Raw genomic sequence first — 13,392 nt, 5'->3', positions numbered from 1 at the left:
GTAGAGGGCTTGCGGGCTGTGGTTGAGGGGTTGTGGCAGGAGTTGGAGGAGCAGCGGCAGGTTCCCCCCCTCGGACAATGCCCCGAGGCCTCCTGACCCGACACAGCCAGCACCACCTCAGCTGCCTCCGCCCCCACTGCCGCCGGTGTTCCAACGGGACTTGAGGGCGACCTTTGACGGCTCTGGGGAAAAGCTGCCCTATTTTTTGATCCAAGTAGATGGTTTCATGAGGGAGCAGGAAGGTATGTTCCCCTCCGAGGAGAGCCGTGTGCGCTATGTGGGGTCGTTGTTGGAAGGAGAGGCGGCTAGCTGGATGGTCCAACTTTATGATCTAAGGTCCCGAGTGCTGCCGACCTTCAATGATTTTATGCACTCATTCTGACGAAGGTTTGAGGACCCACATCAGAGCAAATGGGCAAAAATGACTCTCTTGCAACTCTGGCAGGGGTCCAGGTCAGTAGCGCAGTATGCGAGCGAGTTCCAGTTACTCGCCAGTAAAGTGGTGGACTGGAGCGAGGCTACCCATGTACAATATTTCCGCGAGGGTCTCAATCCGGAGATCCTGCATTGGGCGTTTATGCAAGGCGACCCCCCAGATCTGGAGGGATGGATCCAGCTGGCAGTAGAAGTTGAGAACCGCCAACAATTATTAACTCTGTCCAAACAACGTAGCATGCAGGAGACGGCTCCTTGGCCAGAGCGGGCGCCCCGAAAAGCATACTGCTCTACGGAGAGGACCGCTCCACCAACTTTGGAAAGAGCTCAGCGGCTGCAATCCAGTGTGTGCCTGGCTTGCGGTGGGATGGAGCACTTCACAGTTGACTGCCCTCCCATACGGAGAATCCGTCCACATCTAAGCGACCCACGAGAGAGGAAGCGACCCGGGGAGTGACCAAGGACAGCAGGAAGAGTGTGGTGCCTCAAGCACCTCCACACTCAATCTCAAGGCATCGGGACCAGGGATCCTTCCCCCCTGGATCTCAGATCACAAAAGAGATGATCAGGAAAGCTCTTTTGCCTCCGACGGGGATGAAGAAGTTTGGCAGTTGTCAAAAAACAACCTAGGTCTGCTGTAAAGGGAGCTCCACAGCAGACCTCGAGTGAGTTACAACCGGGAGTTCCAGAGATGGTAAGCGGAGCAGCCGATACTCTGCTATTAAACGTGACTTTACAAAATCCCAAGTGGGGACCCCAATTTTTTGTGGTGGCTCTAATAGACTCTGGCTGTGCCCGCACCTTGATTGACGAAGCCACTTCTAAACGTTTGGGGGTTAAGTCTGTGGATCGGCAGCAACCTGTCTCCTTTACCCAAATGGATGGAAGCGAAATAAAGGGAGGGCCCATGCATAGCCATACGCACAGCGTTGCCTTAGGGATCGGGCACCACTGGGAACAAATCCACCTCACCATAGTTCCAGGCATTCAATACCCAGTGGTACTCGGTGTAAATTGGCTTCAAAGTCACAATCCCACTATAGACTGGACAACAAGAAGGGTAATTTTTGTCCAGCCACAATGTGAACGCCACCGCAAAAAGGTGGCCGTACGGTTGTGCAAGGCGATGGCTTCCCTAGACCAGAATCCGTCCTCACCAAAATTGCCCTGTGAGTACAGGGAATTTGCCAATGTATTTGATGGAAAGGACTGTGATATCTTGCCCCCCCCCCCGAAAAACGGACTGTGCCATTGAACTGGTGGACAAAACTAATTTGCCAAAAGGGAAGGTGTATCCCATGAGCCCTAAAGAAAAGGCTGTGTTACGGGAGTTTTTGGATAAAAACCTAGCCCGTGGGTTCATTCAACCTTCCACCGCCCCTTGCTCTGCACCCTCCTTTTTTGTGCAGAAGAAGACAGGAGACCTGCGGCTTTGCAATGACTTTCATAGACTCAATGCTGTAACTAAGACTAACGCCTTGACGTGGAAGCAAGTGGATTAGGAGTTCCTCCAGGACATACCACCAGAAGTCTTGCTTTATAAGAAACAGTGTCTTTTATTTACAGTGCACAGATAAAACATACCATCACGTACACTTCTCCACTACTACTTCCAGGCTTCTAATAATTGTATTTGGGTGTTACAGAATCACAGTTACATAGTCTTATATACACCCACTGCACCTGATCTGAATTAGGCCACCTGTGGACCTGCCCAAGGCATTGCATCAGCAAACTGCCCAGATCCGGATTCCTGCAGTTCACGTTGGTACCAGCAAGGCTATTGCTTCTGCTTGCATTATCCTGACCTCCCAGATCTCCCAGATCTGACAGCTATCACACAGCTGTTACTGTCAGATTATTACAATCAACTTGATACTCTGACATGCCTACCCCCTTCCATTGATTCCAGATCTTTTAAGCTAGCTCAAGGAGGGCTGTGTTTTCTCCAAATTGGACCTTGTCGAAGCTTATTACCAAGTGCGAATTAGAGACGGTGACAAATGGGAAAAGGCCTTCTCCAGCTGTTTTGGAATGTATGAATATCTGGTGATGCCATTTGGTCTTTCTGGAGCACCTAGTATCTTCATGCAAATGATCAACGAGGTGTTACATGACTTGCTTTTTAGAGGGGTGGTGGTTTTTTTTGGATGACATATTGATCTATACTAAAACCTATGATGAACATGTAAACCTGGTAAAAGGGGTGTTGCGACGGCTGCGGGACAATCATTTGTTTGCCAAATTGTGTAAGTGTGAGTTTCACCGAGACAAGTTAAGTTTCCTGGGGTACATCATTTCACATGACAGCCTGGCTATGGATCCTTCCAAAGTGAAGGCAGTCCTTGATTGGGAGGTACCGTCACCCGCAAACAGTTACAACAGTTCCTTGGTTTTGCAAATTTTTATAGAGGGTTCCTCAAAGACTTCGCCCAGGTAGTTCTACCTATCACAGACCTCTTGAAAATTAAGGGGAAGGGCAGTGCCGCTAACCTACCCTCAGTTCGGCTAGACTGGTCTCCAGCTTGTCAACAAGCGTTTGTGACTTTGAAAAGACTTTTTACTTCTGAACCCATTCTCAAACATCCTGATTGCGACAAACCCTTCATACTGCAAGTAGATGCTTCAGATGTGGCGATGGGCGGTGCCCTCCTTCAAGTCAGGGAGGGAGGACAACTTCAGCCCTGCATGTATTTCTCCAAAAAAAATTCTTGGTCAGAACTCAACTGGCCCATCTGGGAAAAGGAGGCTGCTGCAATTAAATACGCCCTGACAGTTTGGATGCGCTGGGCTGAGTTCTTTTCCAAATTTCGTTTTGTTTTGAAGCATGTCCCCGGCAACAAGAACCAGTTGACAGATGCACTCTCCAGGCTTCCTCAGTATCAGAGTAAGCTGGATTGCCCCACTGACTCATTGTTTACTCCTGAACAGAGGGGAACTCTGGTACTTGCAGTCCTCACCTGTTCTCACATGGTGGAGTCCACCCCATTGGAGGGACTCCCTGACTCTTTTAGGACTGAATTAATTTTTTTAAAAAAAAATTTATTGAATTTTTAACAAAACATACAATATTAAAAAAAAGAAATAAAAAGAAAAAATGTATAGATATATAGATTAAAAAGAAAAAAGAAAAAAGTGTGAAAGGGTATTCATACAACATATTCAGTACCATTCAGTTTTCAATACAATCATCAATCTAAATATTCAGAGATACCCTTTTCCCCCCCAACCACCAGTAAAAAAAACAAGTGACCCATCACCAAGACTTCCGTAGAGGTGTCTGGTAGTTTTAATCATTAGTTATCCAAAATTTAATTTTACTTAAAATCTATTTTTACTATAACTCACTAAGTATAGTAAAATCCATTTTTGCCAGTTTAACCCAATATGAGATGGCCTTAGACCATGTTTGTTTGAATTCTTCCATGTCATTTCCATGCAGAAATTCCGTTAGTCTGGCCATTCTCATATATAGCCATAATTTTTCTCTCCAGTCTATAATTGAGGGTTTATTTATTTGTTTCCAAAACGTAGCTATCACAATTCTCGCAGCAGCAAAACTATATTGGCAGATAATCCTATCCCGATCATGAATATTATTTGTAGGTATTCCTAGCAAACAAAATAATGGTTTCCTTTTCACTTTACCATTAATCAAATTATTTGTTTCTTTCACTATTTTTTTCCAAAAATTTTTAATTTTCTTACAAGTCCACCAGGCATGCATATAAGTTCCTCTTTCTTTTCCACATTTCCAGCACAATCCCTTGTCCTGTCTATTCATCTTAGATATCATAACTGGGGTTATATGCCATCTGTAAAACATTTTGTACAAATTTTCTCTAATTTCATTAGTTATTGTAAATTTAAACTCCCTCTTCCATAGATTTTCCCATTTATCCAAATCTATATTAAATCCTAAATCCTGCATCCATTTAATCATGACTGGTTTAATTCTTTCTTGTTCTAGGTTAGTTGTAATCAATAGTTTATACATCCTCCCAATCAATCCCTTATTCCCTTTATCTAATACCTTTTCTAACTCAGATTTATTTTTGTTAAATCCAAGTTGACTATCTTTATTAAAAATATCTTGTAGTTTATAATATGAAAACCAGTCTTTTATATTTAATTCTTCCCTGCTTTTTGGAACCCATTTATTCTCCTTCCACTCAGTAATGCCCCTATACATCTCTATATCCAAATTTAACTGTGTTCCCCTCTTCATATAGGTTTCTATTGGGTTAATCCATCCCGGTGTCTTATTTTCTAAAATCCTCTTATATTTTATCCAAATTTGGAATAACCCAGCTCTGATAATATGAGTTTTGGAAGCGCTAATTACTCTCCAGGATTGATTTTTCCAGCTATATGCTCCACTGATGAGATTCTCTGAACAGATGCTATAAGACTGCTAGCCCCCCCCCTCCTCTCCTATGGATTATAAATGCTGATTTTCTGAGTGCTCCAATGGGAGATAAAGAAGAAAAAAATAAAAAAGACTCAGAAAAACATCCCAAAGCACTTATTAAAGATCCCAAGATCCTTCAGACACAATTGTCCATACAATCAAAAAGAAGACCATCTATCACCAGTCCAGCTATTTCACCAGACTCTTCTCCAGCATCAGGACCATCTTCTTTGGCAAAAATGACCAAAAAACCTGATGCCACACTGAACTCTCTCCAAGAGCTTTTAATAAAAACACTTCAGGAAGTGACATCAGTTAAAACTGAACTGGCTGAAGTTAAAAAAGATGTGGCAGAGGTAAAATCTGAGGTTGTGTCAATGAAGCAGGATATGGACTATGTTAAGCAAGGCCTTAACCAGAACACTGCAGCTATCTCAACATTGCAAGATTCTATTTCAGCTTTAACTTTGAAGCAAGACAAGCTGGAGGCGAAACAACAAAAACAGTCAAAGGAAAATAAAGAAACCAGAAAAAAAGTTGATACTATGGAACTTGCATTGGAGGCATGCCGAGAACGTGAAGAACGACAAGAGGATAATGCGGCGATGTTAGAACTGAGGATAAAGGAGAGCTGGATTCGCATACGCGGCCTCAGAGAACGCTCTGAGGGCTCTGATTTGAAAGAATACTTGAAAGTGCTCTTGGCTGACTTTCTACAAGAAGAAAAAGTAATAGTGGAAGGCATGATAATTACAGCTTACAGAGTTAACTCTGCCTATGCAGTTAGAAACAAAGTTTCAAGGGATTGCTTGGTACAATTCTTCTCGAGATCTCACCGGGACCTGATACTGAATAAACATTACAACAATCCTCTAATAATAGATGGTCATCCAGTGAGGTTAATGAAGGAGATACCAGGGAGGTTATTGAGAAAAAGAAAGGATTTTGCAGAATTTGTGGCAAGGCTGAAACACAATGGGATACAACACAGTTGGGAATATCCCCAAGGAGTTTCATTCATCTTCAAATCGAAGAGGTTCAAAAAAGGACTGAATTAATTGAGTAGTGACAGGCAGAAAAACTCACAGGTTCCCTGCCTGGCAAATTGGTTTCCCGGGACAGATGTTGGCTTAATGGGTCTAAACTGTATATTCCTGCTGCACTATGAAGGGTGGTGCTGGATTGTTGCCATGGCTCTAAAGTAGCTGGACATTTTGGTTTTGTAAAATCTTTGCATCTTCTGCACAGACAATTTTGGTGGCCTGGAATGCGACAAGATTTGGATGTTTTCCTTCGTAGCTATCCCAAGTGTGCCTTAGTCAAACGGGTGGGAGGAAAACCTCCTGGATTGCTGAAGCCACTGGAAACCCCTTCAGCTCTTTGGAAAGTAATAGCCATGGACTTCATTACAGACCTTCCGCTCAGCCATGGCAAAACTGTACTTTGGGTGGTGACTGACCTTTTTTCTAAGCAAGTCCATCTGATCCCATGTACTGGCCTCCCCACGGCTCAAAAATTGCCGCTCCTGTTTGTTTCTCATATTTTTAGGCTACATTCTTTCCCCGCAAAATAATCACAGACTGCGGAAGCCAGTTTGTAGCCAAGTTCTGGAAGGCATTCTTGAAACTGGTGGGGGTTGAACAGGGGGTGTCCAGTGCTTATCACTCCCAAACGGATGGACAAACTGAACGTGTCAACTTAGTCCTAGAATGTTATTTATGCTGTTATGTGAATTATCACCAGGATAATTGGGTAGACCTCCTCCCATTCGCTGAGTATGCGTACACTAATGCCTCTTACATGTCTACCGGATTTAGTCCTTTCCACGTGGTGTATGGCAGGGACTTTGGCCCATTGGGTACTATTAACTTCTGGGGGGGGGGGCGGTACCGAGGTTGCAGACTGGGCAGAGGTTGTGCAAAGCACCTGGCTCTGGTTACAAAAAAATCTGGAACGGGCTAAACGGAACTATAAAAAGCAGACTGACAAACATCGATTCCCCAGGGTGGGAAATGAAAGGTGTATCTGTCTACCAAGAACCTTCATTCACCCCGTCCTTGTAAAAAACTCACCGACAAGTATGTGGGACCTTTTAGGATCTCTCGTCTGATTAACGAAGTTACTGTGGAATTGGATCTCCCAAAGTCCTTAAAGGGGATCCATCCTGTTTTTCATGTCAGCCTGCTGAAGAAATATGTTGCTGCTCCTGAATGGCCCCTGGAGCGCCCCCCTCCCCAGCATCTCCTGTTTTGGTCCAGGGAGAAGAACATTTCAAAATCTCCAAGGTTTTGGACTCTCAAGTTTGTAAAGGAGTCCTGTATAACCTGGTGCGATGGAAATATTTGGGTCCTGGGCAAGATGAGTAGGTTGCAGAACATCATGTGGCCGCCCCTTGTTTAGTGCGGTCATTCTATGAAGCCTACCCCAGCAAGCCTCGACCATTGGTGGGGAAGGGGGGTCTTAAGGGGGGCAGAATGTCAGGGCTTTGGCCTGGTCTCGCTTCCCAGGGATTCTTTAGTGTTTGTGCTTTCAGTTTAGCCCCAGCCAAGCACCTGGACTGTGTTGAGTCTTCAGCCGTGAGAATCCTTATCTTCGGGTTGCCTGGGCAACGTCAGGCTGGGACCCCAGAAGAAGTGCTTTTAGTCTAGTAACTTTCCTAGGAAAGTATTGCCTGCTTTGCTGCGCCTGTGAGCGGTCATGTCTTTAGTCTTAGCCTGCTTGTCTTTGAATAAAGTGTTTTTACTTCAGACCACACCTGTCTGAGTCATTTGCATAGATCGAGAGGCAGACACCTGAAGTTGACACTTTCCCCCCTCATCTGTAACATCATTTGCAGTGAAAAAATGCGCAAGAATTTCACAGTATTCCTCCCGTTTGTTGCTGCTGATCAAATTGAGAAACAGCCCTCAAGATGACAGCCATTTTCTCCCAGCTTCCAGAATCCTCACAAAGAAAAGCACCACCCTTCTGCAGCTGCTTTTTTGCCCTGCAGGGCCAAAACTAAAAGACATGCAAAGCAGAAACTCACCCCCCCCCCCGAGGTTTCTTGTACACACTACAACAGGTAAAGCTGGTTGGGAAGGCAGAAGCCTTGAAGGACATATTCTCCCCACTTTTGACTCAGTTAAAAGCCTTGGGGTCATACTGCATTCAGCTTTATTACTAGAGAAACAAGTTAATGCAGCTGCAAAAAAGGCTTTCTACCAACTCAGCCTAAACTGTAAGATGACCCCGTACCTTGATACACCCTGCACTGGCCACCTGGACCCAGGCCACCGTGACATTGAGACCAGACTACTACAACGCACACTGTATATTGGTCTCCCCTCAACTCAGAAACTCTCTATGGTCCAGCATGTCACGATTCCATGCTGGCCATAATTAGACGAGGAATAGAGAATAAAACTGCTGCTATCATACTGCCCTTGTACAAACCTATGGTGAGACCACACTTGGAATACTGTGTACAGTTCTGCTCACAACACCTCAAAAAAGATATTGCAGAGCTTGAGAAGGTGCAGAAAAGAGCAACCAAAATGCTTAAGGGACTAGCGCAACTGTCCTATGGGGAGCGGTTAGGACTCTTAGGGCTGTTTCGCTTGGAAAGAAGGCGGCTAAGGGGAGACATGATAGAGATCTATAAAATTATGCATGGTTTGGAGAGGGTGGACAGGGAGTATTTCTCCCTCTCCCATACTAGAACGCAGGGTCATCTGCTAAAGCTGGAGAGCGAGAGATTCAAAACAGATAAAAGGAAGTATTTTTTCACACAACGCATAGTTAAATTGTGGAACTCCCTGCCCCAGGATGTGGTGATGGCTTCCAGCTTGGAGGGCTTTAAGAGGGGAGTGGACATATTCATGGAGGAGAGGGGTATTCACGGCTATTAGTTAGAATGGATACTAGTCATGCTGCATACCAATTCTCTCTAGTATCAGAAGAGCAAGCCTATTATTTTGGGTGCGGTGGAACACAGGCAGGATGCTGCTGCTGCCCTTGTCTTGTTAGTGGCTTCCTAAAGGCCCCTGGTTGGCCACTGTGTGAACAGACTGCTGGATGGGCCTTGGTCTGATCCAGCAGGGCCTTTCTTATGTTCTTATGATTCAACTATTAGCAGGAGCTGGACAGAGCGTATATTTCACTCTCATTCTGCAGATGTTCCACTGGCTGCTCATTTGTTACCAAGCTCAGTTTAAGGTGTTGGCCATCACATTCAAAGCCCTTCATGGCCTTGGCTCCTCTTATTTGCGGGACCACCTATTTCCCTCACAACAACTTCACTCATGTCAGCAGGCCTTCTGCAGGTGCCAATCTGCAAATGGACAACATCAGCAGCTGCCCATACATGTGCCAATGTTAATGCAGAATCAAAGGTTAAGGCAGATTCAGAAGGTTAAGGCAAATTCAGACAGTAGCGGCCTCCATTGTGGCCCCCACCTTTTGGAGTGGCCTGCCTGAGGAGGTCGGAAAAATTCCCACACTCCAGACCTTCCGCAAACTATGCAAAAGTGAACTATCCAAGAGCATATTTCTGTGCAGGTAATAGGGCTGCACTGTTTAAAATGTTTCACAAACTTGGATAAATGTTTGAGACTGTGGTCTATACTGCTGCGTATAGCTTATTGTAAGCAGGATCTTAGTATGTAATTTCTGTACTGCTTAATGTGTCATGTTAATACTTGTGCTATGCTTTGGTTCTTTCTAGTGGTTCTAGATTTCTGAAATCATAATACATTGGTTGTTGAATGTCCCATTTTGTTGATTGTACTGACTCACTATGCGTAATCTGCCTTGAGTCTCTGTGAGAAAGGTGGTCTATAAACAATGTAAATAATATATAAATAATAATTATGGAACACCCTTCCCAGGGAGGTGAGCCTGGCCACCTCACTTTTGATCATCAGGTATATTTATGACTGCATTTGACTAACTTAGTTTTTATTTATTGGTAGCCTTAACAGAGATTTTAAACGGTTCACTTTTATGTGTTTTGTAACTGTTGTTTTATTTATATTGTAAGCTGCCTTGAGTGCTACAAGGGAGGAAAGTGGCTAATAATTGTTTTAAGTAAATTAATGTTTGCATGGTCCTAACATGAGATAGGTACAAACCATTGAACCATAGAAATAATTCATCATAGCTCTTGCAATAAATTGCTAGTATCAACCCCTCCCTGGCTGTATATGCAAACAAGACTTCACCACACGGGAAGGAGTTGCCCGACTGGTTTCTCTAGCCTGATAGTCACTTGGGAAAATATCTCAGTTTCTATAAGCAGATCTAAGCAGCTAGTATAGTGTCTCACTGGAGCTGTGCAGGAGCCTGATTGTGAAGGGTTCCTGCAGGAAAGAAACAAGGCATGGGTAAGATTGTGCTAGGACGCTGGCAGTTTGTAAAGGTATTTTCTCCCTTAAACTGAGCTTCATTAGACTGAGCTTCATTGTTAATATATCTGTAAAACATATGCTTCTTTCATCTTACGACGTATACTTTTATGACAACTTTCCTGTTTTGTTTAAAGTAACTCTGTGCATCTCTTTTGGAAGGATCTGGCTTCAGTTTACTGAGAAGAGTGTTCAACCCAAAATCACAGTGAGCCTCTCACTTTAATTAACAGTACTCTGCATTAGTGTAGTGCTTTCAAGTGTGGGATGTGCTTCATACACATTATCTTGTGGTAACCCTTACAACATCTCTATGAAACAGATATTATCCTCCCCATAATGCAGGTGGGAGAGTGGGAGGGCAAGCTTGCTTAAGGTCTCCTATTGAATTAATGCCAGAGGGAAGATTCCAACCAGGAGCTTCCTGATTCACAGTTCAGCCTCTTAGCCATTAATGCAACAGTGGCTTACCAATTTGTCTTTGCAGATTAATTTACTTTGTATTATTCTGTGCCACAGGTCTGAGAGATGGGTTCAAATTGAGTATACTATCTGGAACTGGCACTTCAAGCTCCCATGCAGATGACACACTTGGGTGGGAGTCCACAGCCTGAGGCAGAAAATACTTTTTCCTCCCAAGAGCATCCCTGCACTTGTCTGGGTCCTTTATGCACGGTTACTTTGACTTACATTTGCCCCCGGACTGACTCAGTTGTTCCTTGGAGTTATGCATTAGTTTTCCATGCACCCCACACTTTTCTTGGGTTTTCCCAATGCTGTTTTGCCATGGATTTAAAGTCTGCTCTGAGATCAACTTGGTTCAAATTGAATGCATAAGGCATTCTGGGTTCCCCCCCTCCTCCAGCCCAGCCTGGGGCAGGGAGGAAGCAAATGTTTGCATAATCAGGAACCAAGTTAGCTGCACTTGCATGGGCTCCATTGAAATACATTACAGCGCTACAACAGTTGCAATGAACATGTGGAATGGATTTTCCATTAAGGTCACTTGGCCCAGATAGACTACTCTGGCACTGGATTGATAGCCCCCAGAGTGCAATAACAGACCCAGGGAACAGAATCTGTGCTCTGGGACTGGAATGACAGCCCCAGAGTGGAATGGTGGTGCATTCTGGGGGCTGTCAATCCAGTGGCAGAGTAGTCTATCTGGGCCACATGGCCTTAATGGAATATCCATTCTGCATTTTCTTTGCAACTGTTTTTGTGCTGTAATGTATTTCAATGGAGCCCATGCAAGTCAAATGGCAATCCTGGTGCCCATTATCTTCAATGGGACTTCTAGCCTCTCCCATTGTTTTTAGTGGGTAGTCCTGTCATTCCTTTTAGTACATCCCTTTGCAGACTGCAACCAATTACAAAGCAGCGTTTTCAAGGGGCAGGGACTCAGACGCTCCGGATTTGTGTTGGTGATTCTATATTACAAAAAATTACTCCTGATACTCCAGGACTTTCTTCAAGACAAAAAACCACCATGCATAGGGTTGTGAGAATTCAGATCAGAAAAGTGTGGGTCAAGGGACTGTCGAACCCAAGGTAAAATTCCCATGCATAAAAGACCTGGGTATTTCCTGTGGAAAGGTAGTGGAGAGGTGTAAGCCTGGTCATTGAGGCAACCTAGGCTGTGAGGCTGGCCCTTACTGATGATAATGCTAATACAGCACAGTGACTTGGTGGCTAGCCTGGGAAATTCCTGATGCAAATTTCACCTCAGCATGAACTCACAGAACAGCCTTTAGGCAACCCTCTGTTCTCTTAACCTCATGCCAAAATTACATTGTCTGCAGAAAACAACACTCTGTTGTTGTTTTCTGTTGACCCAGAAGGTCGGACCAGAACCAATGGGTTGAAATTAAATCAAAAGAGTTTCGTCTAGACAATAGGAAGAATTTTGTCACAGTTAGAGCGGTTCCTCAGTGAAACAGGCTTCCTCGGGAGGTGGCAAGTGCTTCTTCCCTGGAGGTTTTTAAGCAGTGGCTAGATGGCCATCTGTCAGCAATGCTGATCCTATGACCTTAGGGAGATCATGAGAGGGAGGGCACCTTGGCCATCTTCTGGGCATGGAGTAGGGATCACTGGGGGTGTGTGGGGGAGTTAGTTGTGAATTTCCTGCATTGTGCAGGGGGTTGGACTAGATGACCCTTGTGGTCCCTTCCAACTCTATGATTCTATGACAGAAAGGATAGGAAGACTCATCCCCACAGATCATTACCCCTTCTTGCTCATTCATGTGGGAACAAATTATATTGCCTGACGCAGCCCAAAACATATTAAAAGAAACTATGCGGCTCTGGGTAAGAAGGTGAAGGACCTGGGGGCGCAGGTTGTGTTTTCGTCAGTTCTTCCTGTTGAAGGTTGTGGCTTAGTAAGGTAAAGAAGAATACTACAAATTAATGATTGGATGCGTAGATGGTGTTGTCAAGAAAGGTTTGGATTTTTGGACCATGGCTTACGCTTTCGAGATGAAGCTCTTTTATCGGAAGATGGTTTGCACCTCATGAGGGTAGGAAAAAATGTGTTTGGTGAGAGCCTTGCCAACTTGATAAGGAGGGCTTTAAACTAAATCCTATGGGGGAGTGAGACAAGAACTTAAAGCCTAGCATGATGGCAATAACTGGAGATGAGAACAATAAAGATTAACAGGGAGTGCCATGTTATGTGAAGAAACAAACTCGTGGGTAAGTTCAGAAACGAAAACCTCGGGGGCACATAAATCATGGATTCCGATGTCTGTACACTAATGCACAGTGTATGGGAAACAACCAGGTAGAACTCGAAGCCCTAATACAGGAAGGGGATTTTGACCAAATAGACATTACTGAAACTTGGTGGGATTTCATTCACTATTGGGATATTAAGATTGAGGGGTACAATTTGTTAAAAAGGATAAACAGATAAGGAAAGGGGAGGAGTAGCATTATATGTCAAAGATGTGTACACTTGTGAAGAAGTGCACGAATCTGAGCATCATAGTTCAGTCAAGAGTCTACGGGTAAAAATAAAAAGAGTAAGAAATAATTGTGATATTCTGGTGGGGGTCTGCTAACAAACACCAAACCAAGCAGAGGACTTGGCTATGTGCCTTTTTCAGACACTGTGTTATTGATTTTATTATTGTTTTAGTCTGCATTATTCATTGTTTTTGAT

General features: G+C 44.2%; 1 protein-coding gene across 1 annotated transcript in view; it reads left to right on the top strand.

The window, feature by feature from the left end:
• The window catches only part of SLC11A1 (solute carrier family 11 member 1), a 133,110-nt gene that overhangs the window by 41,247 nt on the left and 78,471 nt on the right, over positions 1-13,392 (top strand). The window lies entirely within an intron of this gene.

The sequence above is a fragment of the Euleptes europaea genome, chromosome 15, assembly GCF_029931775.1.
Source record: "Euleptes europaea isolate rEulEur1 chromosome 15, rEulEur1.hap1, whole genome shotgun sequence".
Classification (NCBI taxonomy): domain Eukaryota; kingdom Metazoa; phylum Chordata; class Lepidosauria; order Squamata; family Sphaerodactylidae; genus Euleptes; species Euleptes europaea.
Note: the sequence above shows the minus strand (reverse complement) of the source record. Positions and strands in the feature narration are given on the sequence as shown.